The 27,875-nt window shown below is 25.8% G+C and overlaps 1 protein-coding gene and 1 long non-coding RNA gene across 7 annotated transcripts in view; both read left to right on the top strand.

Annotated features, from left to right (window-relative positions):
- Nucleotides 1–27,875, top strand: part of bru1 (bruno 1) — a 618,688-nt gene that overhangs the window by 450,644 nt on the left and 140,169 nt on the right. The window lies entirely within an intron of this gene.
- LOC142226771 (uncharacterized) lies at nt 1,791–22,843 on the top strand. Its single transcript, XR_012719748.1, has 3 exons — nt 1,791–2,178; nt 9,665–9,965; nt 22,707–22,843. It is a non-coding gene; the product is annotated as an uncharacterized LOC142226771 (long non-coding RNA).

The following is a 27,875-nucleotide window of genomic DNA, read 5'->3' as shown; positions in this document are numbered from 1 at the left end:
CAAATAATATTCGGAAAAAAACTTGGCAATTTAACCACCCTTTATATATATTCTGAGTGGTGGTGAAATTCTGAGTCGATCTGAGCATGTCCGTCCGTCAGTTGAAATCACGCTAACTGTCGAACGAAACACGCTACCGACTTAAACCTTGGCACAAGTAGTTGTTATTGATGTAGGTCGGATGGTATTGCAAATGGGTCATATCGGTCCACTTTTACGTATAGCCCCCATATAAACGGACCCCCAAATGTGGCTTGCGAATCCTCTAAGAGAAGCAAATTTCATCCGATCCGACTGAAATTTGGTACATGGTGTTAGTATATGGTCTCTAACAAGCATGCAAAAATTGGTCCACATCGGTCCATAATTATATATAGCCCCCATATAAACCGAACCCCAGATTTGGCTTGCGGAGCCTCTAAGAGAAGCAAAATTCATACTATCCGGTTGAAAATTGGTACATGGTGTCACCATCTGATCTCTAACAACCGTGCAAAAATTGCTCCACATCGGTCAATAATTATATATAGCCCCCATATAAACCGATCCGCCGATTTGGCTTGCGATTGCTCTAAGAGAAGCAAATTTCATCCGATCCGGCTGAAATTTGGTACATGATGTTAATATGTGGCCTCAAACACCCATGCCAAAATTGGTCGAAATCGGTCCATAATTATATATAGCCCCCATATAAACCGATCACCAGATGTGACCTCCGGAGCCCCTTGGAAGAGCAAAATTCATCCGATTCGGTTGAAATTTGGTACGTGAGGTTAGTATATGATATCCAACAACCATGCAGGAATTGGTTCATATCAGTCCATAATTATATATAGCCCCCATATAAACCGATCCCCAGATTTGACCTCCGGTGCCTTTTGGAGAAGCAAAATTCATCCAATCTGGTTGAAATTTGGTACGTGATGTTAGTATATGATATCCAACAACCATGCAGGAATTGGTTCATATCAGTCCATAATTATATATAGCCCCCATATAAACCGATCCCCAGATTTGACCTCCGGTGCCTTTTGGAGAAGCAAAATTCATCCGATCTGGTTGAAATTTGGTACGTGGTGGTAGTATATGATATTTAACAGCCATGCCAAAAGTGGTCCATATCAGTCCATAATCATATATAGCCCCCATATAAACCGATCCCGAGATTTGGTTTTGGAGCCTCTTGGAAGACCAAAATTCATCTGATTCAGTTGAAATTTGGTACATGGTGTTAATATATGGCCTCAAACACCCATGCCAAAATTGGTCGAAATCGGTCCATAATTATATATAGCCCCCATATAAACCGATCACCAGATGTAACCTCCGGAGCCCCTTGGAACAGCAAAATTCATCGGATTCGGTTGAAATTTGGTACGTGATGTTAGTATATGATATCCAACAACCATGCAGGAATCTCTAGCTCTGTCTTTTCTAACCTCACATCGTTGATGGACCACAGTAATACCATAATGGATAGTTGCGCTACTTCACTGTAATCACAGAAGCGTTAAGAAGTAGTAACGATACCAACAATGACAATGACAACAACAACAACAACTATAACGGCAATGGCAATGCGCATTAACACTTTGCAATGAAATATGCATACAACCATCAACATATCCATCATATGCGGTTCCAGCTCTACACCCTTCTCCCTTACCCTCCACTATCCATTTAGAGTCACCACAGCCATTGACCATTCAAGCATCCCATTCAGTCCCATCGGATCGTCATTCATTTTGAAGCAAACCAAGAGTTACGGCTCTCATTGTCTATGTGCCATTTGCATTGCGAGCAAGTGAAGAGCATCACATTGTTGTTGTCCGCCATTTGTGTTGGAGACCGCAGAAAACCGCAGATATAGATGAAAAATTCTCATCTCGAAATATCGCGATTGTATCTAAAATGTCAATCAGTTAAAATAAATCACGAATCTGGTCAACAACGCATCGACGCATGTTGGTTGTCCGTACGATAGATTTTCTTTTCGCCAAAACTGTGTGTAGTGTTAAATAGCTGTGCGTGAGTGTAGCTGTGTGTGTGTGTGTGAGTGTGAGCACGAGCTTTTAGTGCAATAGCAGATGAGAAACACACAAAGACAAAATTGCCTTCATTCCGGATCCGGGTAATGCTACTGGATAATACAACGATGCCGGGCACTTAAAGTGAAATGTAATTGAAATGACATGCCATTCCATGGCAAAAAGAAACAAAACCAACAGAAAAAAAGACAAATGCTCGTACTGGAATGTCTACAGACCATTTAAAAAGACGATGACGACAACTAAGTGTTAAATTGAATTGAATGGTCCTTTTGTTAGGAGCGACAAAGTGTTTAAACGCAATTACACCATTTCCTATAACAAAAACAGAAAAATTGCAAATAACACAATATAACGCAAAATATAAATAAATAGGTCCAGTCTTAATTTTGGAAACCACAAATACTTGCTTACAAAAAAAAAAATCTAAGGACAATTATATATCTATAATTTGCGATTTTTTTTTCTTCTCATGAAAGCGAAAATAAACTAAAAGTAAAGACAAAAATTATATGCGCCAAATTTTTACCATATTAGCCACACAGTGTTTCGAAACGTCAAAATAACAACTATGTGCGCCGATTTTTATTCCAATTTTGATTTTAATAGTCTATGATAATTAGCCTTCAGCACATAAAAACAATTCAGCTATTTTTCACATAAACTATTTTAAAATAAATATTTGAATTTGATGGGGTTAAATTACGAGTACGATGTAGAAAGACGAGTGGTCCGATTTTAGTCAAATTAAATATTTTGTGTAGGTATTGTGACTAGTTTTCGAACTAAAACCAAAAAAGAAATAAATTTGAACAAAGTAAAATTTTGACATTTTTTTTAAAGTTTTGAGATATTTTTACAAAAAGAAAGATGTATACACTCAAAAAAAAAATTTTTTTCTTGGATCCAAAGATTTTGACCTTCTCTTGATGATTTCGGTATTGATTCCGAGCCAAAGGACATTTTTTAGCATCCTATCTGGCCTCAAATCTAAGATCAATAAAATTAAAATTACACTAATAGAAAAAGTTTCGTTGTATTAACGAAATGTGTCGTCAATGAAACAAATTCGTTAATACAACGAATGTTTTCGTTAATATAACGAATTTTCTGCAAATCACCGTAAATTTTCGTGCTATTAAGGAATATTTTCATTTTATAAATAAAAATGTTTGGTTATATCAATGAAAATTTTTCGTTGGCTGACTTTTAAAAATCCAAAGTATAGCGGATACCTCAAAGTAAAAATTTGATTTCGATAGAAAATTATCTCAAAATTTTATTTCTTTAGAATTTTTTTTCAAAACTTTATTTCTATAGAAAGATTTGTGAAATCTTTTTCAAATTTTTTTTTCTATTGAATTTTTTTCAAAACTTTATTTCTATAGAGAATTTTGTCAAAATTTTATTTTTTTAACAAATTTTGCGAAAATTTTTAGAAAGGTTGTCAAAGTTTTATTTATATAGAAAATTTTATCAAAATTTTATTTCTTTAAAAAATTTTGTCAAAAATTTATTCTTTAGATAATTTTCTCACAATTTCATTTCTATAGAAAATGTTCTCAACATTTTATTTTTGTAAAAAAATTTGTGACAATTTTTTATTTTTTTTTTTTTTCTATAGAACATTTTGTCAAAAATTTTTATAGCTATAGAAAATTTTGTCAAAATTTTATATCTGTAGAAAATTTTGTTAAAATTTTATTTCTATAGAAAATTTTGTCAAAATCTTATTTCTTTATAAATTTTTGCCAAAATTTTATTTCTATAGAAAATTTTGTCCAAAATTTATTTCTGTAGAAAATCTTGTCAAAATTTTATTTCTGTAGGTAATTTTGTCAAAATTTTAGTTCTATAGAAAATTTTGCCAAATTTTTTAGCTATAGACAATTGTCAAAATTTTATTTCTATAGAAAATTTTGTCAACATTTTATTTCTATAGAAAGGTTTGTCAAAATTTTATTTCTTTAGAAAATGTTGTCAAAATTTTATATCTATATAAAATATTTTCAAAATTTTCTCCAAATAGAGGATTTTTTCAAAATTTTATTTCTATAGCAAATTTTGTCCAAATTTTATTTCTATAGAAAATTTTGTCAGAATTTTATTGTTGTAGAGAATTTTGTCAAAATTTTATTTATATAGAGAATTTTGTCAAAATTTTATTCCTTTAGAAAATTTTGTCAACATCTTATTTCTATAGAACATTTTGTCCAAATTTTATAGCTATAGAAAATTTTGTCAAAATTTTATTTCTCTACAAAGTTTTGTCAAAATTTTATAGCTATAGAAAAATTTGTCAAAATTTTATTTCCATAGAGAATTTTGTCAAAATTTTATTTCTATACAAAATTTTGTCAAAATTTTATAGCTATAGAAAATTTTGTCAAAATTTTATTTCTGTAGAAAATTTTATTAAAATTTTATAGCTATAGAAAATTTTGTCTACATTTTATTTCTATAGAAAGGCTTGTCAAAATTTTATTTCTTTAGAAAATGTCAAAATTTTATCCTTTAGAAAATTTTCTCAAAATAGAGGTTTTTATCAAAATTTTATTTCTATAGAAAATTATGTCAAAATTTTATAGCTATGGAAAATTTTGTCAAAATTTTATTTCAATAGAAAATTTTGTGAATAACTTGTTTCTGTAGAAAATGTTGTCAAAATTTTATTTCTGTAGGTAATTTTGTCAAAATTTTAGTTCTATAGAAAATTTTGCCAAATATTTTCGCTATAGAAAATTTTGTCTAAATTTTATTTCTATAGAAAATTTTGTCAAAATTTTATAGCTATAAACAATTTTGTCAACATTTTATTTCTATAGAAAGGTTTGTTAAAATTTTATTTCTTTAGAAAATGTTGTCAAAATTTTATATCTATAGAAAATTTTCTCAAAATTTTCTCAAAATGGGGGATTTTTTCAAAATTTTATTTCTACAGAAATATTTGTCCAAATTTTATTTCTATAGAAAATTTTGTCAGAATTTTATTGTTATGGAAAATTTTGTCAAAGTTTTATTTATATAGAAAATTTGTGAAAACTTTAGTTTTTAAGAAAATGTTGTTAAAATTTTATCCTTTAGAAAAATGTCTCACAATTTTATTTCTATGAAAATTTTGTCAAAATTTTATATCTATAAAAAATTTCTCAATTTTTTTTTTTATTTTTATAGAGAATTTTGTCAAAATCTTATTTCTATAGCAAATTTTGCCAATTTTTTTAGAAAGGTTGCCAAAGTTTTGTTTAAATAAAAAATTTTATCAAAATTTTATTTCTTTAAAGAATTTTGTCAAAAATTTATTCTTTAGAAAATTTTCTTAAAATTTCATTTCTATCGAAAACGTTTTCAAAATTTTATTTGTATAGAAAATTTTGTGAAAATGTTTTCAAAATTTTATTTTTATAAAAAATTTTGTCAAATATTTATTTTTATACAAAATTTTATTTCTGTAGATAATTTTGTCAAAATTTTATTTCTATAGAAAATTTTGTCAACATTTTATTTCTATAGAAAATTTTGTCAACATTTTGTAGCTATAGAAGATTTTGTCATAGTTTTATTTTTATAGAAAATTGTGTCAAAATTTTATGTCTATAGAAAATTTTCTTAAAATTTTTTCAAAATAGAGGATTTTTTCAAAATTTTATTTCTATAGAAAATGGTGTCCAAATTTTATTTCTTTAGAAAATTTTGTCCAAATTTTATTTCTATAGAAACTTTTATCAGAATTTTATTGTTATAGAAAATTTTGGCAAAGTTTTATTTATATAGAAAATTTTGTCAAAACTTTATTTCGTTACAAAATGTTGTCAAAATTTTATCCTTTAGAAAAATGTCTCACAATTTTATTTCTATAGAAAATTTTGTCAAAATTTTATTTCTGTAGAAAATTTTCTCAAAATTTTATTTCTATATAAAATATTGTCAACAATTTATTTCTATGGAAAATTGTGTCAAAGTTGTATTTCTCAATTTTATTTTTATTGAAAAGTTGGTCACAATTGTTGGTCAAGTTGGTCAAAATTGTATTTCTTAAATGCATGTACCTTTTATTTGGAGAGGTATATGTTGCAAAATCTACCAAAACATCTAGAATTCTACCAATCTACAAACAGTAAAATATCTACCATTTTTGGTAGAATTCTACCAATTGTGGCAACCGTGGCAGCAGTTGTCCGATGGGAACCAAACGTTTTTTAGTTTTGACCAACAAAATTTTTCTTAGTTGTGACCATCAACAATACCCTACAAAGTTTCACTTTCCTGCGTTACATCTTATTTTTTTACCCATTCGTTGCATGTGATCGAAGCACTGTGCGCCGTAGTCCATTCTTATTACTTTTCTTCTGCTCCAGTTAGCATTAAACTTATTCGTACCATTACTGGAATGTATGCCTACGTTTAGTGCATAAAATTTTCAAGGCGTGGTCACTCCTCCTCCAAGTCACTAAAGCCAATTTGAAATGTTATATTTTAGTTAAAAATTGTTCCAATATTTTATAATTTTTTTGTATACGTTAGTTAAATGACTAAACAAGGGGGATACAAAATGGGTAAAATTCGTTTAACATATGAGACTATGTTATGGATATTATGGTTATAAAAACAGGCCTCGAGTTTAGTTACAAAACTAAAAGAATTAAGAGGTGCTAAAATTTTATAAAAAAAATTATTTTGAAGCAAACTTGAAGATGTATGTGCCTTCCCCCTCTCAAGATCAGCACAGATCCTGGCTGTTTTCGAAGAATTTTTTGTTTAATTTTTTTTTGCGGTTTTTGATGAAACAATTCTGGCAACACTGCTCAAGACTATCAAATAGGTATGTTCAAACGTTAATTTTAAATTTGCTATATTAAATTTTAGATTATTAAGGAAAATTGTTTGTTTAATTTCTGGAGGGAATCTTATGCTCTCGTTTCTTTATACCCAACGAAAACCCAGCAGCCAATTGAATTCGAATTAATTTGGTTTTTTGTAATTTTGAAAGTTCGTTTCGTTTGTATGAGACATACATTGATTAACAAAAATGAGTATTTTCAAATTTTTGGCGTGACCTTTTGAACATTTTGGACTTCTATAACTTTAGTCCATGCTAATTTTTCAATATATATTGCATCCGTTCCTGCGATATGTTCAGCCCATTAGCAATTTTCGGCACAGGATTTCGATCAAATCTGAATTTTGGATTATTTCTAGTGTTAATAAATATTAGAAAAAAGAGAAACATCAGAATATTTTAGGTTTAAAATCCCCATTCATATTAAATGCATTTTTATACCCTCCATCATAGGATGGGGGTATATTAACTTTGTCATTCCGTTTGTAACACATCGAAATATTGCTCTAAGACCCCATAAAGTATATATATTCTGGGTCGTGGTGAAATTCTGAGTCGATCTAAGCATGTCCGTCCGTCCGTCCGTCCGTCCGTCTGTTGAAATCACGCTAACTTCCGAACGAAACAAGCTATCGACTTGAAACTTGGCACAAGTAGTTGTTATCGATGTAGGTCGGATGGTATAGAAAATGGGCCATATCGGTCCACTTTTACGTATAGCCCCCATATAAAGGGACCCTCAGATTTGTCTTGTGGAGCCTCTAACAGAAGCATATTTCATCCGATCCGGCTGAAATTTGGAACATGGTGTTGGTATATGGTCTCTAACAACCATGCAAAAATTGGTCCATATCGGTCCATAATTATATATAGCCCCCATATAAACCGATCCCCAGATTTGGCTTTCGGAGCCACAAAGGGAAGAAAATTTCATCCGATCCGGCTGAAATTTGGTACATGGTGTTGGTATATGGTCTCTAACAACCATGCAAAAATTGGTCCACATCGGTCCATAATTATATATAGCCCCCATATAAACCGATCCCCAGATTTGGCTTGCGGAGCCTAAAAGAGAAGCAAATTTCATCCGATCCGGCTGAAATTTGGTACATGGTGTTGGAATATGGTCTCTAACAACCATGCAAAAATTGGCCCACATCGGTCCATAATTATATATAGCCCCCATATAAACCGATCCCCAGATTTGGCTTTCGGAGCCACAAAGGGAAGAAAATTTCATCCGATCCGGCTGAAATTTGGTACATGATGTTGGTATATGGTCTCTAACAACCATGCAAAAATTGGTCCATATCGGTCCTTAATTATATATAGCCCCCATATAAACCGATCCCCAGATTTGGCTTGTGGAGCCTCTAAGAGAAGCATATTTCATCCGATACGGCTGAAATTTGGTACATGGTGTTGGTATATGGTCTCTAACAATCATGCAAAAATTGGTCCACATCGGTCCATAATTATATATAGCCCCCCATATAAACCGATCCCCAGATTTGGCTTGCGAAGTCTCCAAGAGAAGCAAATTTCATCCAATCCGGTTGTAATTTGGAACATGGTGTTAGTATATGATATTTAACAACCGTGCCAGAATTGGTCCATAACGGTCCATAATTATATATAGGCCCCATATAAAACGTTCTCCAGATTTGACCTCCGGAGCCTCTTGGAGGCGCAAAATTCATCCGATCCGGTTCAAATTAGGAACGTAGTGTTAGTATATGGTCGCTAAGGACCATACCAAAATTGGTCCAATCGCACAAAAATTGGTCCATATCGGTTTATAATCATGGTTGCCACTAGAGCCAAAAATAATCTACCAAAATTTTATTTCTATAGAAAATTTTGTGAAAATTTTATTTCTATAGAAAATTTTGATATAATTTTATTTCTGTAGAAAATTTTGTCAAAATTTTATGCCTACTTTGTCAAACTGAATTATATACGTATTGGATCGATCTTTTTTGATTTAATATATACCACGTATGGACTTACATACAATTTAGAAGATGGTGTTAGGAGGTGTTAAGATGCCTTGCCATCGGCAAGCGTTACCGCAACTTAAGTAATTCGATTGTGGATGCAGTGTTTAGAAGAAGTTTCTACGCATTCCATGATGGAGGGTACATAAGCTTCGGCCTGGCCGAACTTACGGCCGTATATACTTGTTTTCTGTTCACTTTCTTATCCTGTTCATCCTGTTCAATTCAATAAGGAAATGGTGTTTAATCAAAATAAGACCATCTCATTGAGGCAACCAATTTTGCGCGTCTTATTTTTCTTTTTACAACAATGTGACAGTGTCAAAGAATACGATTGGCATAAGGATTACAAAAAGAGAGCTACACGCAAAAGCAATGCTAAAAGATGCCAAATACGTTATCGAGTGCTGTTTGATTTATTTTTAACTCTAAACTGTCTTCCATGCGCTAAGCATTTTTGCAAAACAAAACAAACAAAAAAACGCTCAACAATTTTCTGCGTGAATTACTCTATAATGCTTTGGCACATCTGTCTGTCTGTCCGTTCGTCCGTCCTTGCTCTTTTTCCCCTCCATTCCTCTACCCTGTTGATTTATTCAGCACTAAAGCATATACAATTAAGAAGTGATTGTGTCAATTGGGCGTTAATCGCTTCAATTTTATTTTCCTCTTATCTAAAATAATACCCAACGTAATCACACAGATATCACAAAGACCCAAATGTTATGTAGAAGAAAACGAGAAAGAAAAGAATCAAAATATTTTGAATTGTATTTTAGTGAATTGTGTTGCTAAATCGAGCATTTGAATGACATATTGCGAATTTTTCTATGTGCTGATGTTGATGTGTCATCGAATCTAAGAGTGTGTGTATGTGTGTTATCTTATATGCTTAAGAAGACCTAAGACTTTTTGTTCACGCAATTATTCCAAATAACGGGTGTTTAACACACATAATCCTTAGAGAAATTGAAAACAGAAAAAAAATTCCCTCCGGAAGCATTTACAGAAAATCCCTGCAATTTTATTTGACATCAATGTTGATTGCTGATAACGCCACTGAATATGTTATTAAATAATGTGAGTATATACAATTTATTTATGGAAAATATTTAATAGTAGATTAAGCAGCAAAATGTTATAAAAGTGTCGGAAAAAATCGTTGCATACATTTTCAAATTAAAAAAAAAAAAATATTTTTTCAAAAATTTTTGTTAAAATTTTTCTCAAAATGCTATTTCTATAAAAAAAAATATTGCAAAATTATATTGCGATAGAAAGCTGTTGCAAAACTTTAATTTCTAAAGAATTTTTTTTACAAATTTATATATTTTTATAGGACTTTTGTAAAAATTTTATGTCTATCGAAAATTTTTGTCAAAATTTTATTTCTATAGAAATTTTAGCAAAATTTTATTTCTATAGAAAATTTCTGTTAAAATTTCATTCTTATTGAAAATTTTGCAACATGTTATTTCTATAGAAAATTTTGTCAAAATTTTTGTTTCTGTAGAACATTTTTGGCAAAATTTTATATGTACACGCAAAGAAGGAATATGATTACCCTAACCATCTTCCAAGAGGAAAATTTTAATTTTTCGCGGAAAATATGTAGCATATCTTTCGAAACCATGTTCTTTTCTCAGAGACTATGTATCTGATTTCGGAAAGCATGTTATGTTTGACGAGAAAAGAATATGTTTGCGACAAAAATGCTATATGGTCGCTGTGAAAAAGTAACATGGTGCTCTTGAAACATTTTTGAGGTGATCTTTTGCTGTAGGAAATTTCTGTAAAATCTTATTTCTATAGACAATGATTGCAAAATTCTATTTCATTGGAAATTTTGCACAAATTTTATTTCCATTTCTCAAAATCCAAATTTTATTTCTATAGAAAATTTTGTCAAAATTTTATTTCTATAGAAAAATTTTCAAATATTCTTGTAGGGTGACTTGCAGAACGACAGCATCACACGAACTCACATACAAAATCCCAGAAGATGGTTAGTGGCACTAACCGAAATATTGGAAATAAATATTAAAACAAATCAATAATCGATTGTTTCTATGACCTCAAGCCGAACAAAATTAATAATCAGAGTAAACATAAAATAGGTCAACAATACTCAAAAAAGATTTTTAAAAAATTCTTCTTTTGTACAAAAAATTTAGCAAAAATATTATGTCTATAGAATATTTTGGAAAAATTTTATTACTATAGAAAATTTTTGCAAAATTTTAATTCTATCGAAAATTTTTGACAACTTCTATTTCTAATGTTTTTTTTTTTTTTTTTGCAAAATTTTGTATCATTATAAAATTTTGTCAACAATTTCTATAGACAATTTTGTGAAAATTTAAGAAAAATTAAAAAAAATATTTGCAAAATTTAATTCTATAGAAAATTTTTGCAAAATTTTATTTCTATAGAATATTTTGTCGAAATTTTATTTCTATAGAATATTTTGTCAAAATTTTATTGCTATAGAAAATTTTTGCAAAATTCTATTTTTATAGAGAATTTTGTCAAAATTTTTTTTCTATAGAAAAATTCGTCGAAATTTTATTGCTATAGAAAATTTTGTCAAAATTTTATTTCTATAGAAAATTCTTGCAAAATTTTATTTCTATATCAAATTCTTGCAAAATTTGTTGTTTATAGAAAATTTTGTCAAAATTTTATTTCTATAGAAAATTTTTCAAATATTCTTCTTTTGTACAAAAAATTTAGCAAAAATGTTATTTCTATAGAATATTTTGGAAAAATTTTATTAATATAAAAAATTTTTACAAAATTTTAATTCTATAGAAAATGTTGTCAACAATTCATTTCTATAGACAATTTTGTGAAAATTTAATTTCAATAGAAAATTTTTGCAAAATTTTAATTCTATCGAAAATTTTTGCCAACTTCTATTTCTAATGTTTTTTTCTTTTTTTTTGCAAAATTTTATATCATTAGAAAATTTTGTCAACAATTCATTTCTATAGACAATTTTTTTTATAGAGAATTTTGTCAAAATTTTATTTCTATAGAAAAATTCGTTGAAATTTAATTGCTATAGAAAATTTTGTCAAAATTTTATTTCTATAGAAAAATTTGACAAAATTTTTCAAAATTTTATTTCTATACAAAATTTTGTCAAAATTGTATATCTATAGAAAATTTAGTCATTTTTTTATGAAAAATTTTGCCAAAATTTTGTTTCCATGGAATATTTTTTCAAAATTTTATTTGTATAGAAAATGTTGTCAAAATGTTTATTTCTATAGGAAATTTTGTCAACATTTTATTTCTATAGAAAATTTTGTCAACATTTTACTTCTATAGCAAATTTTTTCAAAATTTTATTTCTATAAAAAATTTAGTCAAAATTTTACTTCTATAGAAAATTTTGTCAAAAGTTTATTTCTATAGAAAATTCTTGCAAAATTTTATTTCTATTGAAAATTTTTGCAAAATTTTTTGTTTATAGAAAATTTTTTCAAAATTTTATTTCTATAAAAACTGTTGCAAAATTGTATTTGTATATAAAAATTTTATTGCTATAGAAAATTTTGCAAATTTTATTTCTATTCTAAATTTTTGTCAAAAGTTCATTTCTATAGAAAATCTTTTTAGAAAAATTTTGTTTCTATAGAGATTTTTGAAAAAATGTTATTTCTATAAAAAATTTTTGCAAAATTTGATTTCTGTAGAAAATGTTGTCAAAATTTTTGAAAGTTTTTTTTTTTTATAGAGATTTTTGAAAAATTTTATTTCTATAGAAAATTTTTGCAAAATTTGATTTCTATAGAAAATGTTGTCAAAATTGCATTTCTATTGAAAAATTTGCAACATTTTATTTCTATAGAAAATTTTTTCAAAATTTTATTTCTGTAGAAAATTTTTGGCAAAATTTTATTAACGTAGGAAATTTTTGTAAAATTTTATTTCTTTAGAAAATGTTTGCAAAATTTTATATCTTTTGAAGTTTTTTACAAGTTTTTATATCCTATAGAAAATTTTATCAAAATTTTATTCCTATAGACAATTTTGTCAAAATTTTATTTCTATAGAAAAGTGTAGAAAAATGTTATTTCTATAGAAAAGTTTAGAAAATGTTATTCTTATAGAATTTTTTCCATTTTTTCTTTTGTACAAAATTTTAGCAAAAATGTTATTTCTGTACAATATTTTGGAAAAATTTTATTTCTTTAGAAAATTTTAGAAAAATGTTGCTAGATGGTTGGATGTACAGCTGTTTCGGAATTACCACATTCCTCATCAGCATCCTCTACTTGCAGCAAAACTATCAACCAATTATCAGAATAAATTCAGGCAGTTCATTAAACCAAACAATAAACCACACTTGAACCCTCCGAAAAAAGGTTTTACACTGATAGCCGGCTATTGCCGAAATAAATTCGTACAAACATCTCTCTTTTCCTTTGCCACCATCAAATCATCGATTTGAATGAAGTTGGCTGGGTTTTATTTTGAGCGTGCTTCCTCTTCTTTCTTTCATTCGGTTTGTTGGTTATTGTTGGTTTCTCTTCAATCGTTATTGTTGTTTTTGATCTCAGCTTAAAACCATGCATTGTCTAAACTACAAGTGTAGCTTAACCAGCAGAGGAAAAGAATGTTTGTCAAATTTATTTGGGCAAAGCCCTATAGACTGCTAGATGGTTGGATGTACAGCTGTTTCGGAATTACCACATTCATCATCAGCATCCTCTACTTGCAGCAAAACTATCAACCAATTATCAGTATAAATTCGGGTAATTCACTCAACCCAAAGTGAACTAAACTTGAACCTTCCGAAAAAAGGTTTGATAGTCGGCTACTGTCTAAACAAATTTTCAAGCATATCGCCTTTCCTTTGCCAAACTCAAATCATCGATTTGAATGTAGTTGGCTTCGATAAAATTTTGTTAAAATTTTATTTCTATAAAAAATTTTGTTAAAATTTTAGTTCTATAACAAATTTTGTCAAATTTTTATTTCTTAAAAAAAATCTTGTCAAAATATCTGTTACGTAAAAAATTGTATTTCTATAAAAAAAAAATTGTTTCTATAGAAAATTTTGTCAACATTTTATTTCTATAAAAAATTTTGTTAAAATTTTATTTCTATAACAAATTTTGTTAAAATTTTATTTCTATAACAAATTTTGTCAAATTTTTATTTCTTAAAAAAATCTTGGCAAAATATCTGCTACGTAAAAAATTGTATTTCTATAAAAAAAATTTGTTTCTATAGAACATTTTGTCAACATTTTATTTCTATAAAAAATTTTGTTAAAATTTTATTTCTATAATAAATTTTGTTAACATTTTATTTCTATAATAAATTTTGTCAAATTTTTATTTCTTAAAAAAATCTTGTCAAAATATCTGTTACGTAAAAAAAATTGTATTTCTATAAAAAAAATTGTTTCTATAGACAATTTTGTCGACATTTTATTTCTATAAAAATTTTATTTCTATAACAAATTTTGTCAAATTTTTATTTCTTAAAAAAATCTTGTCAAAATATCAATTATGTAAAGTAATTTTATTAAAATTTTATTTCTACAAAAATGTTGGTAAAATTTTATTTCTATACAAACGTTGCCAAAATTTTGTTTTTATTAATAATCTTGTCAATCTTTTTTCTATAGAAAATAAAATTTTGTTAAAATTTTTTTTTCTATTTTATTTGAATAGATAATTTTTGTGCGAAATTGTATTTCTATAAAAAATTAAAATTTTTTTTGTATCTACATATAGAAATTTTAAAGAAAATGTTGGTCAAAATTTTTATTCACCACCCTTTATTCTAATGTGTGCCAAATAAAACTGACTAGCGATAAGCATCGCCACTAAAATGTCACAATACCAAACTATCCGCCTAATCCATTAAATTTACTAATGTCCTTTGGTCTTTTGTTGCCATAACATTCAAGCAAATGCACATCGAAAATGTAAATCAATACAATGTTCACTGATAAATCAAACTATTTTTAGAGTTATTTTGCACACAAAAACAAAATGAAACAGAAATGAAATAAAATAAAATAAAAAACGAGAGACAAAAAACAGAACATATATATAAATCACTCAGCAGCCAAAAAAGGGGTAGACAACAACGTGAAAATTTCATTTGGCAATCAATCGATGGATGAGGTCTAAACGAATTGATTAAATGTCCAATCAAACATTTACAGCCTTCTCGTCCTATAGACCACGTTGAAATGAAAAGGCTTTTCCATTTTGTTTTTGAATAGTTTTATATATAAATTACGTGTTAATTGTTAAAATTTTAAAAACTAAATAAAAATTCGTCAAAATCAATAAAAAAACTTTTGCAATAAATTTCTCTGTGTAATTTATATACGTTCTTTATGCATTAAATATTTTTAAACAAAACCCGTATACGAAAATATGTTGAAAGTGAACAAAATAACCTATTTGTGTGTCCAAAACGATTGAAAAATAAAATAAAAACAAAAAATCGCTAAAAAATCAATGTCATTTGTTGGAGCTATAAATCTGTAAAACAATCATTATGGGCTATTTGTGTTTTTTTGGAATTTACAAAAAAAAAAATTAATTTAAATGTGTGTTTAAATAATTAATGATTACTATTGGCCCGAATAAAGATATGTGTTGCTGACTTATTATCTGTGCTATAGATTTAAATTTGAAAAGTCAAAATTGATTTTAATGTTTATTTGAAAATTTGACAAATTAAAAAAAAATAATTTTTTGTTTAAAACATTTAAAGTGGTTATCAAATGTAGAACGTGTTTAATTTTATGTCGATTAGTTTTTAAATTCCAAATTAAAAAATAATGTTTAAAAATGTTGAGAATTTGTTTAATGGAATCTATAAAATTTTCTTAGTAATTTGTATCTTTTCTGATATATCGTACACAACAACAGTACCTATACTTATACATACATACCCGATATTCTACATAACTTTTTCCGTTTTTTTAATACTATTCAATCTCACTTTTGTGTATTTATGTGTGTGTATGTCTCCCAGAGGCGCAAGTGTATTTATTACTTCTGTTTCTCGCTATAAAACAATATCCCTTTATGACCACATTTTTATTGCTTGTGAAGTTCCTTTGTTTTCATTCCATGGTCACTGAATTTCCCATAATTATTACCTTTACATATCCTTAACCTAAGATACAGGGTATTACAATAGACCAAGAAGAAGTTAGAAGACAGTCAACCGGCATGACTGTTTTTAAACACTTAAAAAAATATTTTTTGTCATAAATCACGAAATTAATTGAAATGTCCTCAATCCGAGAAATGATACTATCAATCACCAAAGTCAATTAAAAAATTATTTTTTCTAAGTAACAAATTTATTGATACAATTAATTTTTGTACTTGATTTTCATTTCAATTTAAAAACAATTAATAAACCAATTATATTTTTAATTGAATATTTTCTAAAATTCAATTAAAGTTTTAATCGGAAAAATTTTGGTTATACTTTTTTTCTGTGTGGAGACACTGTACGGCCACAGATGGCGAGTGATGCCCGATTCTACTTTTAGGTTAATGTTAAGGGACCACGGCTGGCACAGTTGGAAGAATTCCACCAAAAATGGTAAATTTTGACAAAATTTTCTATAGAAATAAAATCCCAGAAAAAAGAAAATCCAAAAAATTGGAAGTTCTTCTAAAGGCACAACTTTAAAAGCACTTCCAATAATATTCTCCAAAGGAAGTTCTTTATTTTAGCTGGACAGGAAGTTCTTTTAATTAAATTTTTTTATAACTCCTATTTTTAATGAAAAATTTATAACTCGCTTTTTTCATATTTTTAATGGAAAATTTAATTTTTTTTGTTTCAAATAGTTTACAAATAGATTAAGAATACATAAAATGGTACAAATTATTGAAATTTTTCTGCAAAAAATGCCAAATCCATTGTAGAGAAATTGCAAATTTTTGAAAATATTTGATGCCAAACGTTCCACACAAGCGTAAGAATGCATTAAAACTCATTAAAAATTTAAAAAAATATTTATGTTATGTGCAAAAATTACAAAATTTCTTAATTCACATCCAAAACACTGAATTCGCATCACACTACAAGAAGTGATGCAAATCCAGTGCAACGGTTGTTAAAATGGTGGACATCCGTCCATGTTAAATTCATCGCTTCTGCTCCAATTTTGCACCACTTCTGGATCCAAAAAGAACATTTTTACTACTTTTTTGGCGACGCTTTTTTTGCTGGGATGTTGGCAAAATTTTCTATAGAAATGAAATTTTGATAAAATTCTCTATAGAAATAAATTTTTGACAACATTTTCTATAGAAATAAAATTTTGACAAAACTCTCTATAGAAATAAAATTTTGACAAAATTTTCTATAGAAATAAAATTTTGACAAAATTTTCTATAGAACAATAACTTTGATAAAATTTTTTATAGAAATAAAATCTTGACAAAATTTTCTATAGAAATAAAATTTTGACAACATTTTCTATAGAAATAAAATTTTGAAAAAATTTTCTATAGAAATAGAATTTTGACAAAATTTTCTATGGAAATAAAATTTTGACAAAATATTCTATAAAAATAAAATTTTGACAAAATTTGCTATAGAAAAAAATTTTGACAAATTTTTCTATATTAATAAAATGATGAAAAAATGTTTTATAGAAATAGAATTTTGACAAAATTTTCTAAAGAAATACAATATTGGCAAAATTTTCTATAGAAATAAAATTTTGACAACATTTTCTATGGAAAAAAAGTTTTGATAAAATTTTCTATAGAAATAAAATTTTGACAAAATTTTTTATAGAAATAAAAATTTTGTATAGAAATAAAATTTTGACAAAATTTTCTATAGAAAAAAAAAAAATAGACAAAATTTTCTATTGAAATAAATTTTGACAAAATTATGTACAGAAATAAAATTTTGAAAACATTTTGTAAAGAAAAAAAATTGACTTATCTATTGTCATTATAAAAAAATTTGTCAAAAGATCAAATCACAATTGGTGTAGAAAGTTTTGATAAAATTTTCCATAGAAATAAAGTTTTGACAAAATTCTCTTTAGAAATAAAATGTAACAAAATTTTCTATAGAAATAAAATTTTGACAAAACTTTCTATAGAAATAAAATTTTGAAAAAATTTTATATAGAAATAAAATTTTGACAAAATTTTCTATAGAAATAAAATTTTGACAAAATTTTCTATAGAAATAAAATTTTGACAAAATTTTCTATAGAAATAAAATTTTGAAAAATGTTCCACAGAAATAAAATTTTGATACAATTTCCTATAGATAAAAAATTTAGACAAAATTTTCTATAGAAATAAAATTTCGACAAAATTTTCTATCGAAATAAAATTTTGACAAAATTATGTACAGAAATTTTGACAAAATTTTCTATAGAATTGAAATTTTGACCATTTTTTTATAGAAATAAAATTTTTACAAAATTTTCTATAGAAATAAAATGATGACAAAATTTTCTATAGAAATAGAATTTTGATAAAATTTTCTACAAAAATGAAATATTGACAAATTTTTCTATAAAAATAAAATTTTGACAAAATTTGCTATAGAAAAAAAATTTTGACAAATTTTTCTATATCAATAAAATGATGACAAAATTTATTATAGAAATAGAATTTTGACAAAATTTTCTAAAGAAATACAACATTGGCAACATTTTCTATAGAAATAAAATTTTACCAAATTCTCTTTACAAATAAAATGTAACAAAATTTTCTATAGAAATAAAATTTTGACAAAAATTTTTATAGAAATAAAAATTTTTTAAAGAAATAAAATTTTGACAAAATTTTCTATAGAAATAAAATTTTGACAAAATTTTCTATCAAAATAAAACTTTGACAAAATTATGTACAGAAATTTTGACAAAATTTTCTATAGAATTGAAATTTTGACCATTTTTTTATAGAAATAAAATTTTTACAAAATTTTCTATAGAAATAAAATGATGACAAAATTTTCTATAGAAATAGAATTTTGATAAAATTTTCTACAAAAGTGAAATATTGACAAATTTTCTATAAAAATAAAATTTTGACAAAATTTGCTATAGAAAAAAATTTTGACAAATTTTTCTATATCAATAAAATGATGACAAAATTTATTATAGAAATAGAATTTTGACAAAATTTTCTAAAGAAATACAATATTGGCAACATTTTCTATAGAAATAAAATTTTACAAAATTCTCTTTACAAATAAAATGTAACAAAATTTTCTATAGAAATAAAATTTTGACAAAAATTTTTATAGAAATAAAAATTTTGTAAAGAAATAAAATTTTTGACAAAATTTCCTATAGAAAAAAAAATTAAAAATTAAAGTTTTGATAAAATTTTCTATAGAAATCAAATATTGAAAAATTTTTCTATAAAAATAAAATTTTGGCAAACTTTGGTATAGAAATAAAATTTTTACAAAATTTTGATAAAATTTTCTATAGCAATAAAATGATGACAAAATTTTCTAAAGAAATAAAATATTGACAAATTTTTCTATAAAAATAAAATTTTGACAAACTTTGCTATAGAAAAAATTTTTTGACAAAATTTTCTATAGAACTAAAATGATGACAAAATTTATTATTTTGACAATTTTGACAAAATTTTCTATGGAAAAAAAGTTTTGATAAAATTTTCTATGGAAATAAAATTTTGACAAAATTCTCTTTAGAAATAAAATTTTGACAAAATTTTTTATAGAAATAAAATTTTCTATAGAAATAAAATTTTGACAAAATTTTCTATAGAAATAAAATTTTGAAAAAATTTTCTATAGAAATAAAATTTTGACAAAATTTTCTATAGAAATAAAATTTTGACAAAAATTTCTATATAAATAAAATTTTGACAAAATTGTCTATAGAAATAAAATGTTGACAAAATTTTCTATAGAAATAAAATTTTGACAAAATTTTCTATAGAAATAAAATTTTTAAAAATGTTCTACAGAAACAAAATTTTGACAAAATTTCCTATAGATAAAAAAAATTAGATAAAATTTTCTATAGAAATAAAATTTTCACAAAATTTTCTATTGAAATAAAATTTTGACAAAATTATGTAAAGAAATTTTGACAAAATTTTCTATAGAAATAAAATTTTGACAAATTTTTTTATAGAAATAAAATATTGACAAAATTTTCTATAGAAATAAAATGATGACAAAATCTTCTACAGAAATAGAATTTTGAAAAAAATTTTCTAAAAAATGAAATATTGACAAAATTTTTCTATAAAAATAAAATTTTGACAAAATTTGCTATAGAAAAAAATTTTTGACAAAATTTTCTATAGAAATAAAATTTTCACAAAATTTATTATAGAAATAGAATTTTGACAAAATTTTCTAAAGAAATGCAATATTGACAAAATTTTCTATAGAAATAAAATTTTGACAAAATTTTCTATGAAAAACAAGTTTTGATACAATTTCCTATAGAAATAAAATTTGACAAAATTTTCTATAGAAATAAAATGTAACAAAATTTTCTATAGAAATAATATTTTGACAAAATTTTTTATAGAAATAAAAATTTTGTATAGAAATAAAATTTTGACAAAATTTTCTATAGAAATAAAATTTTGACAAAATTTTCTGTAGAAATAAAATTTTGACAAAATTTCCTATAAAAAAAAAAATAGATAAAATTTTCTATAGAAATAAAATTTTCACAAAATTTTCTATTAAAATAAAATTTTGACAAAATTATGTACAGAAATAAAATTTTGAGAACCTTTTCTACAGAAAAAAAATTGACTTATCTATTGTCATTATAAAAAAATTTGTCAAAAGATCAAATCACAATTGGATTTTGTCCTTTGGATGACGCCATATGGTGTAGAAAGTTTTTATACCCTTCACCACTACTGTGGTACAGGGTATAATAAATTTGTGCATTTGTATGTAACACCGAGAAGGAGTAGTCATAGACCCATCTTTTAGTATACCGATCGGCTTAGAATTAAATTCTGAGTCGATTTAGCGATGTCTGTCTGTCTGTTTGTCCGTCTGTCTGTCTGTCTCTCTGTCTGTCCGTCTGTTGATGTATTTTTGTGTGCAAAGTCCAGCTCGCAGTTTAAGTCCGATCGTCCTAAAATTTGGCACAGGTTCCTTCTACGGCTCAAAGACGATCTCTATTGATTTTGAAAAAAATCGGTTCAGGTTTAGATGTAGCTGTCATATATATTTACCACCGATCTGATCATAATTGGCATATTTATCAACCGATCTTCTTCAAATTCCGTACATCCGAATACTTTATAAGTCTCGAGAAACTTGCAAAATATCAGCCAAATCGGTTCAGATTAAGATATAGCTCCCATATATATCTTTCGCCCGATATGCACTTACATGGTGCCAGAAGCCAGAGTTTTACCCTGATGTGTTTACAATTTTGTATAAGGAGTACAATTGATATTGTCGTCAATTGTGACAAATTTAGTTGAAATCGGTTCAGATTTAGATAAAGCTCCTATATATATCTTTCGCCTGATTAAGACTCATATGGCCACAGAGGCCAAAGTTTGCTACCGATTTGCGTGAAATTTTGCACTGAGAGTAGAATTGGCATTCTACCAATGGTTTCTAAATTTGATTGAAATAGTTTCAAAATATCAGCCAAATCGGTTCAGATTTTAATATAACTCACATATATATCTTTCGCCCGATTTGGAGTCATATGACCGTATACGCCAAATTTTAACACCCATTCACGTAAAATTTTGCACAGAAAGTAGAATTGAAATTCTACTAATCTTTACTAAATTTGGTTGAAATCGGTCCAGATTTAGATATAGCCCCAAATGAATCTATCGTCTGATTTAGACTGATATGACCATAGAGACCAAAGTTTTACTCCGATTTATGTGAGGCTGCGCACAGGGAGTAGACTTAATATAATAGCTATCTATGCCAAATTTGGTTAAAATCGGTTCAGATTTAGGTACAGCTCCCATATATATATTTCGCCCGATATGGATTTAATTGGCCCTAGAGGCCAGAATTTTATCTTTACTTCATTCAAATTTTGCACAAAGAGTACAATGGATGGTCAATACTAATACTACATAGTGGTGATGGATATAATATAGTCGGCCCACCCGAATTTGTTTCACCATGAAAAGATATCACCAATATATTTCCAATCAAAAGCTTGATTAAAGTTGAAAATGTTGATAAATTAATTAGGGCCAGAGAGGTTTTAATTGACCTGTATTTGTTTTCCAATATTCCACAAGGGTCGCTTGATTTTATTTTTAGAAAAATATTCATACGCACCATTTCTATTGATATCCCCCATAAAACAGAAAGGAAAAACAAATCCAATTCATAATTTACTAATCCTGATCATTTTCTTGCATCTATCAACACTAACCACACTCAAAGTTGTATCAGAAAAGAAGTCTATTTGAATTAAATAAATGTTTGATTTCTCTTCAAAGTTTATGTATGACAAAATGTGTTAAAGTAATTCTTAAAATATATATCCTGATATCCAATATTTCAAAATGATTAATAATAGTCAAGAAATGTGTTCTTTGGTATATCCGTGTATGTTATAAAATCTGCACAAAAAAACCAGATAAATATTTATAAAAAAAAAATCATAAAATAAAATCTTCTAATTAAAATCCTTTTTTGAACTTTAAAAATTGGGTATTTTTCCCATCGATAACAACGCATCATGTTCAATACAAATGCAACGTCATCGTCTGCCTCGTCATCCACTACATTTCCATCATTGACGACGTCAATTGCACTGGCGAATTATGCAAATGCTTGCAACAACAGCAACAACAATTTCCCCATATCAACCAACAACACAATCTCCACCGCCAACAACGATACAGCCAACAGAAACAGACAATTACCATCGATAATTGAGAATTTATCCAATAATAACTGTTGCAGCAATAACGGCAATAGTAGTGGTAGTATTCCAACTACCAGTAGTAGTAGTGGTAGTAGTGGTAGTGCTTTAGACATTTCTGGTCATAGCTTGTTCCAATGTCCCAATAGCAGTACTAGCCTTGCTTCAATATCCTCTGTTACAAATAAAGATAGCCATTCCGGTGCTAGTACAAGTCTAAGCCTCAATACCAGCACCAGTAGTAACAGTAGTAGTAGTTGTAGTGGCGGCGGAAAATTTTCATTGGCCATACATCCGTATGTCTCAACCGCAGCGGCTTTAGATGCTGCGGCAACAGCTAAAGCTATTGCTTCATCGTTATTTAACTCATCATCAGCATCGTTGATATCTTCAATAGCATCAACATCAGCATCGCCATCAACAACGTCGTCGACGACATCGTTTAAGCCATATCCGTCAATAAATTCCGCATATTGGTTGCCATCACCACATCCTTCACCGTATACGATACCAGGTAAAGTTATAATGGGCATATGCAAAAAAAAGAGCCGTTTCTAGGTAATTCATAGACTCCGACTCGGTGTAATGTGAAACAGTGATTTGATGGAAAATTTTGGGAGATTTTTATGATTTGAAATATTTAACGTGGAGAGGATTTATATTGCAAAAAATACACTTTGAAAGAAATAGATAAAATAATCGAAATTTTATAATATTCTCAAATATGATGCAATTCTAAACGAAGTCCGTCTTTCCAACCATTTGAAATCACTCAAAATATTTACCGAATAGATATATCACTACGCAATATTGCAAACATATTTCAGAAAGTTATTTTTCATAGGACATACGTATCCAAGAAGATCTCTAATCTATAAAAAAATAGGGAAATCGATTTATGATATTGGTAAAAATTTACTTATGGATACTGCCAAAATTTTATTTCTATAGAAAATTTTTACAAAATTTTATTTCTATAGAAAATTTTTACAAAATTTTATTTCTATAGAAAATTTTTACAAACTTTTATTTCTATCGAAAATTTTGACAAAATTTTATTTCTATCGAAAATTTTGACAAAATTTTATTTCTATAGAAAATTTTATCAAAACTTTACGTCTATAGAATATTTTATCAAAATTTAATTAGTATAGAAAATATTATCAGAATTTTAGGTTTACAGAAAATTTTATCAAAATTTTATTTGTATAGGAAATTTTGTCTAAATTTTAATTTTATTTTTATAGAAAATTTCGTCAAAATTTTATTTTTATAGAAAATTTTGTCAAAATTTTACGTCTATAGAAAATTTTATCAAAATTTTATTTGTATAGGAAATTTTATCAAAATTTTACGTCTATAGAAAATTTAACCAAAATTTTATTTCTATAGATAATTTTGAGAAAATTTGATTTATATAGAAAATTTTGTAAAAGTTTTATTTCTATAGAAAATTTTGTCAATATTTTATTTCCATATAAAAATTTAGCAAAATTTTATTTTTATTGAAAATTTTTTCAAAATTTTATTTGTATAGAAAATTTTATCAAAACTTTACGTCTATAGAATATTTTATCAAAATTTAATTAGTATAGAAAATATTATCAAAATTTTACATTTACAGAAAAATTTATCAACATTTTAAATTTCATTTTTATTGAAAATTTTTTCAAAATTTTATTTGCATAGAAAATTTTGACAAAGTTTTATTTCTATAGAAAATTTTATCAAAACTTTACGTCTATAGAATATTTTATCAAAATTTAATTAGTATAGAAAATATTATCAAAATTTTACGTTTATAGAAAAATTTATCAACATTTTATTTGTATAGGAAATTTAGTCAAAATTTTAATTTTATTTCTATAGAAAATTTCGTCAAAATTTTATTTTTATAGAAAATTTTGTCAAAATTTTACGTCCATAGAAAATTTTATCAAAATTTTATTTGTATAGGAAATTTTAAAAAAAATTTACGTCTATAGAAAATTTTACCTAAATTTTATTTCTATAGAAAATTTTGTAAAAATTTTATTTCTATAGAAAATTTGTCAATATTTTATTTCCATATTAAATTTTGCAAAATTTTATTTTTATTGTAAATTTTTTCAAAAATTATATTTGTATAGAACATTTTGACATAATTTTATTTCTATAGAAAATTTTTACAAAATTTTATTTCTATAGAAAATTGTGTCAACATTTTATTTCTATAGAAAATTTTGTCAAAATTCTATTTCAATAGAAAATTTAGTCAACATTTTATTTCTATTGAACATTTGTTCAAAATTTTATTTGTATACAAAATTTTTACAAAATTTTATTTCTATAGAAAATTTTGACAAAATTTTATTTTTATAGAAAATTTTATCAAAATTTTACGTCTACAGAAAATTTTATCAAAATTTTATTTCTATAGATAATTGTGACAAAATTATATATATATAGAAAATTTTTACAAAATTTTATTTATATAGAAAATTTTTACAAAATTTTATTTCTATAGAAAATTTTGTCAATATTTTATTTCTATATAAAAATTTTGCAAAATTTTATTTCTATTAAAAATTTTTCAAAATTTTATTTGTATCGAAAATTTTTACAAAATTTTATTTCTATAGAAATTTTTGACAAAATTTTAGTTTTGTAGGAAATTTTATCAAAATTTTATTTTTGTAGAAAATTTTATCAAAATTTTACGTCTATAGAATATTTTATCAAAATTTTATTAGTATAGCAAATATTATCAAAATTTTACGTTTATAGAAAATTTTATCAAAATTTTATTTGCATAGGAAATGTTGTTAAAATGTTAGTATTTTAGAATATTTTGTCAAAATTTTATTTCAATAGAAAATATTGTCAAAATTTTATTTCTATAGAAAATTTCGTCAAAATTTTATTTTTATAGAAAATTTTGTCAAAATTTTACGTCTATAAAAAATTTTATCAAAATTTTATTTGTATAGGAAATTTTATCAAAATTTTACGTCGATTGAAAATTTTACCAAAATTTTATTTCTATAGAAAATTTTGTAATACTTTTATTTCTATAGAAAATTTTGTCAATATTTTATTTCTACATAAAAATTTTGCAAAATTTTATTTCTATTGAAAATATTTTTAAATTTTATTTGTATAGAAAATGTTTACAAAATTTTATTTCTATAGAAAATTTTTACAAAATTTTATTTCTATAGAACATTTTGTCAAAATTTTATTTGTATAGGAAATTTTGTCAAAATTTTATTTGTATAGAAAATGTTGTCAAAATTTTATTTATATAGAAAATTTTGTCAAAATTTTATTTATATAGAAAATTTTGTCAAAATTTTATTTATATAGAAAATTTTGTCAAAATTTTACTTTTATAGAAAATTTAGTCAACATTTTATTTCTATAGAAAATTTAGTCAATTTTTTTTTTCTATGGAAAATTTTGTCAAAATTTTATTTCCGTAGAAAATTTTGCCTCTTTACTACAAATTATGATAATTTCGTCCCCAAAAATCCCCAATTTAAAAAAATTGTTCAAAAAAAAATCCCCAAACCATTTTTGACAAGTCCTTTTGAAACCAAAAATATAAAAAAACTAACAATTTTACCAATTTGCGAGCCAGATCGACTGAAAATGTGACTATATTATCTCAGTTCTAGATTAAACATTTGTGGTAGGCATATTTTCGTTCTAATCTATATTTAGGGTATAAAAATTTTTTTTGTCCATTATTTTTCATCCGATTTGCTTAAATTACTATTTTGATATTTTTATTGACCCCTCAAAAGACCACTGTACTACAAAGAATATCCCTTATGGGAAAGAACTGAGTATGCATATTTTACTCAATAAGAAATACCTGTCAGTCTTTGTCCTTGTATCTTTCTTACACTGGACGTTGTGTACGTACATAAAGTTTTATTATGATCACCATCAACATCAGATTTCAGGCCTATACCATGGACGCAATATATGCGCATATTTTTGGATGACTTAATCAACCACACTCACAAACGCACACACCTTTTTTATTGCCATTATATGCCCTTTTTCTGCACACTAAAGATTTACTATAAAGAGTTCATTTTCTCAATTTGTCACGTTTTGCAAAGGGGAAAAAACAGCAATTGTGCACTAGCATTACATCTCAGAAAACTGAGTATACTTTTGCATCCGCCTTTCGTTGTTAAAACAGTCTTTATTTTAAGAAATTTTCCTTGGGTTCAAAAATATGTTTGTAATAATATATTTAGACACATAATTGAAAAAAGAATTTATTTGATTCAATTAAATAAAAAAGCAAAGATCAGTCAATTAAAATATTTATATCAATAAAATTTTTAATGGGGTCAAATGACTTTTTTACAGAATTTGTTGGATTAAAATTGTGTCAAAATTTTATTTCCATGGAGAATGTTGTCAAAATTTTATTTCCACAGAAAATTTTATCAACATTTTATTTCTATAGAAAATTTTATCAAAATTTTATTTCTTTAGAAAATTTTGTCAAAATTTTATTTCTATAGAAAATTTTATTTCTATAGAAAATTTTGTCAAAATTGTATCTCGATAGAAAATTTTGTCAAAATATTATTTTTATAGCAAATTTTGTAAAAATTTTATTGGTATAAAAAATTTTGTCAAATTCATATTTCTGTAGAAAATTGTGTCAAAATTTTATTTTGACTTTAAATATGTTCAAAAATATGAAATTTTTCTAAATGGATTTAGCACTCTTTTCGACAAAATTTTAATAATAGAACATTTTGTCAACATTTTATTTCTGTTTTTTGTTGATATTGTTGACCTTTTATTTTAATTTTTATGATTTTTATCTCATAATCTCGGCTGTAGGTCTATAAATTAAACTCGAAATTGTTGGTTTCTAGTTTTTTATTTTCCGATATTTCGGTTGACTTCGTCAGACCGTTTTCAAGGCTACAATTTACAAAATTAAACAAAAGTTAATTACAAAATTCACAAATTAAAGTTAAACTATTGTCATTTACATTTTATCCGTTGTCTGGTTACTTCGCTGTCTGGTTTTCTACTGGTGATCAATTTCTCCTGTGTTTTTGTATCGTATGTCGATA

Source organism: Haematobia irritans, chromosome 2 (assembly GCF_050003625.1).
Source record: "Haematobia irritans isolate KBUSLIRL chromosome 2, ASM5000362v1, whole genome shotgun sequence".
NCBI classification, from domain to species: domain Eukaryota; kingdom Metazoa; phylum Arthropoda; class Insecta; order Diptera; family Muscidae; genus Haematobia; species Haematobia irritans.
The sequence above is the reverse complement of the archived record's forward strand: the minus strand, read 5'-3'. Positions and strand labels throughout refer to the sequence as shown.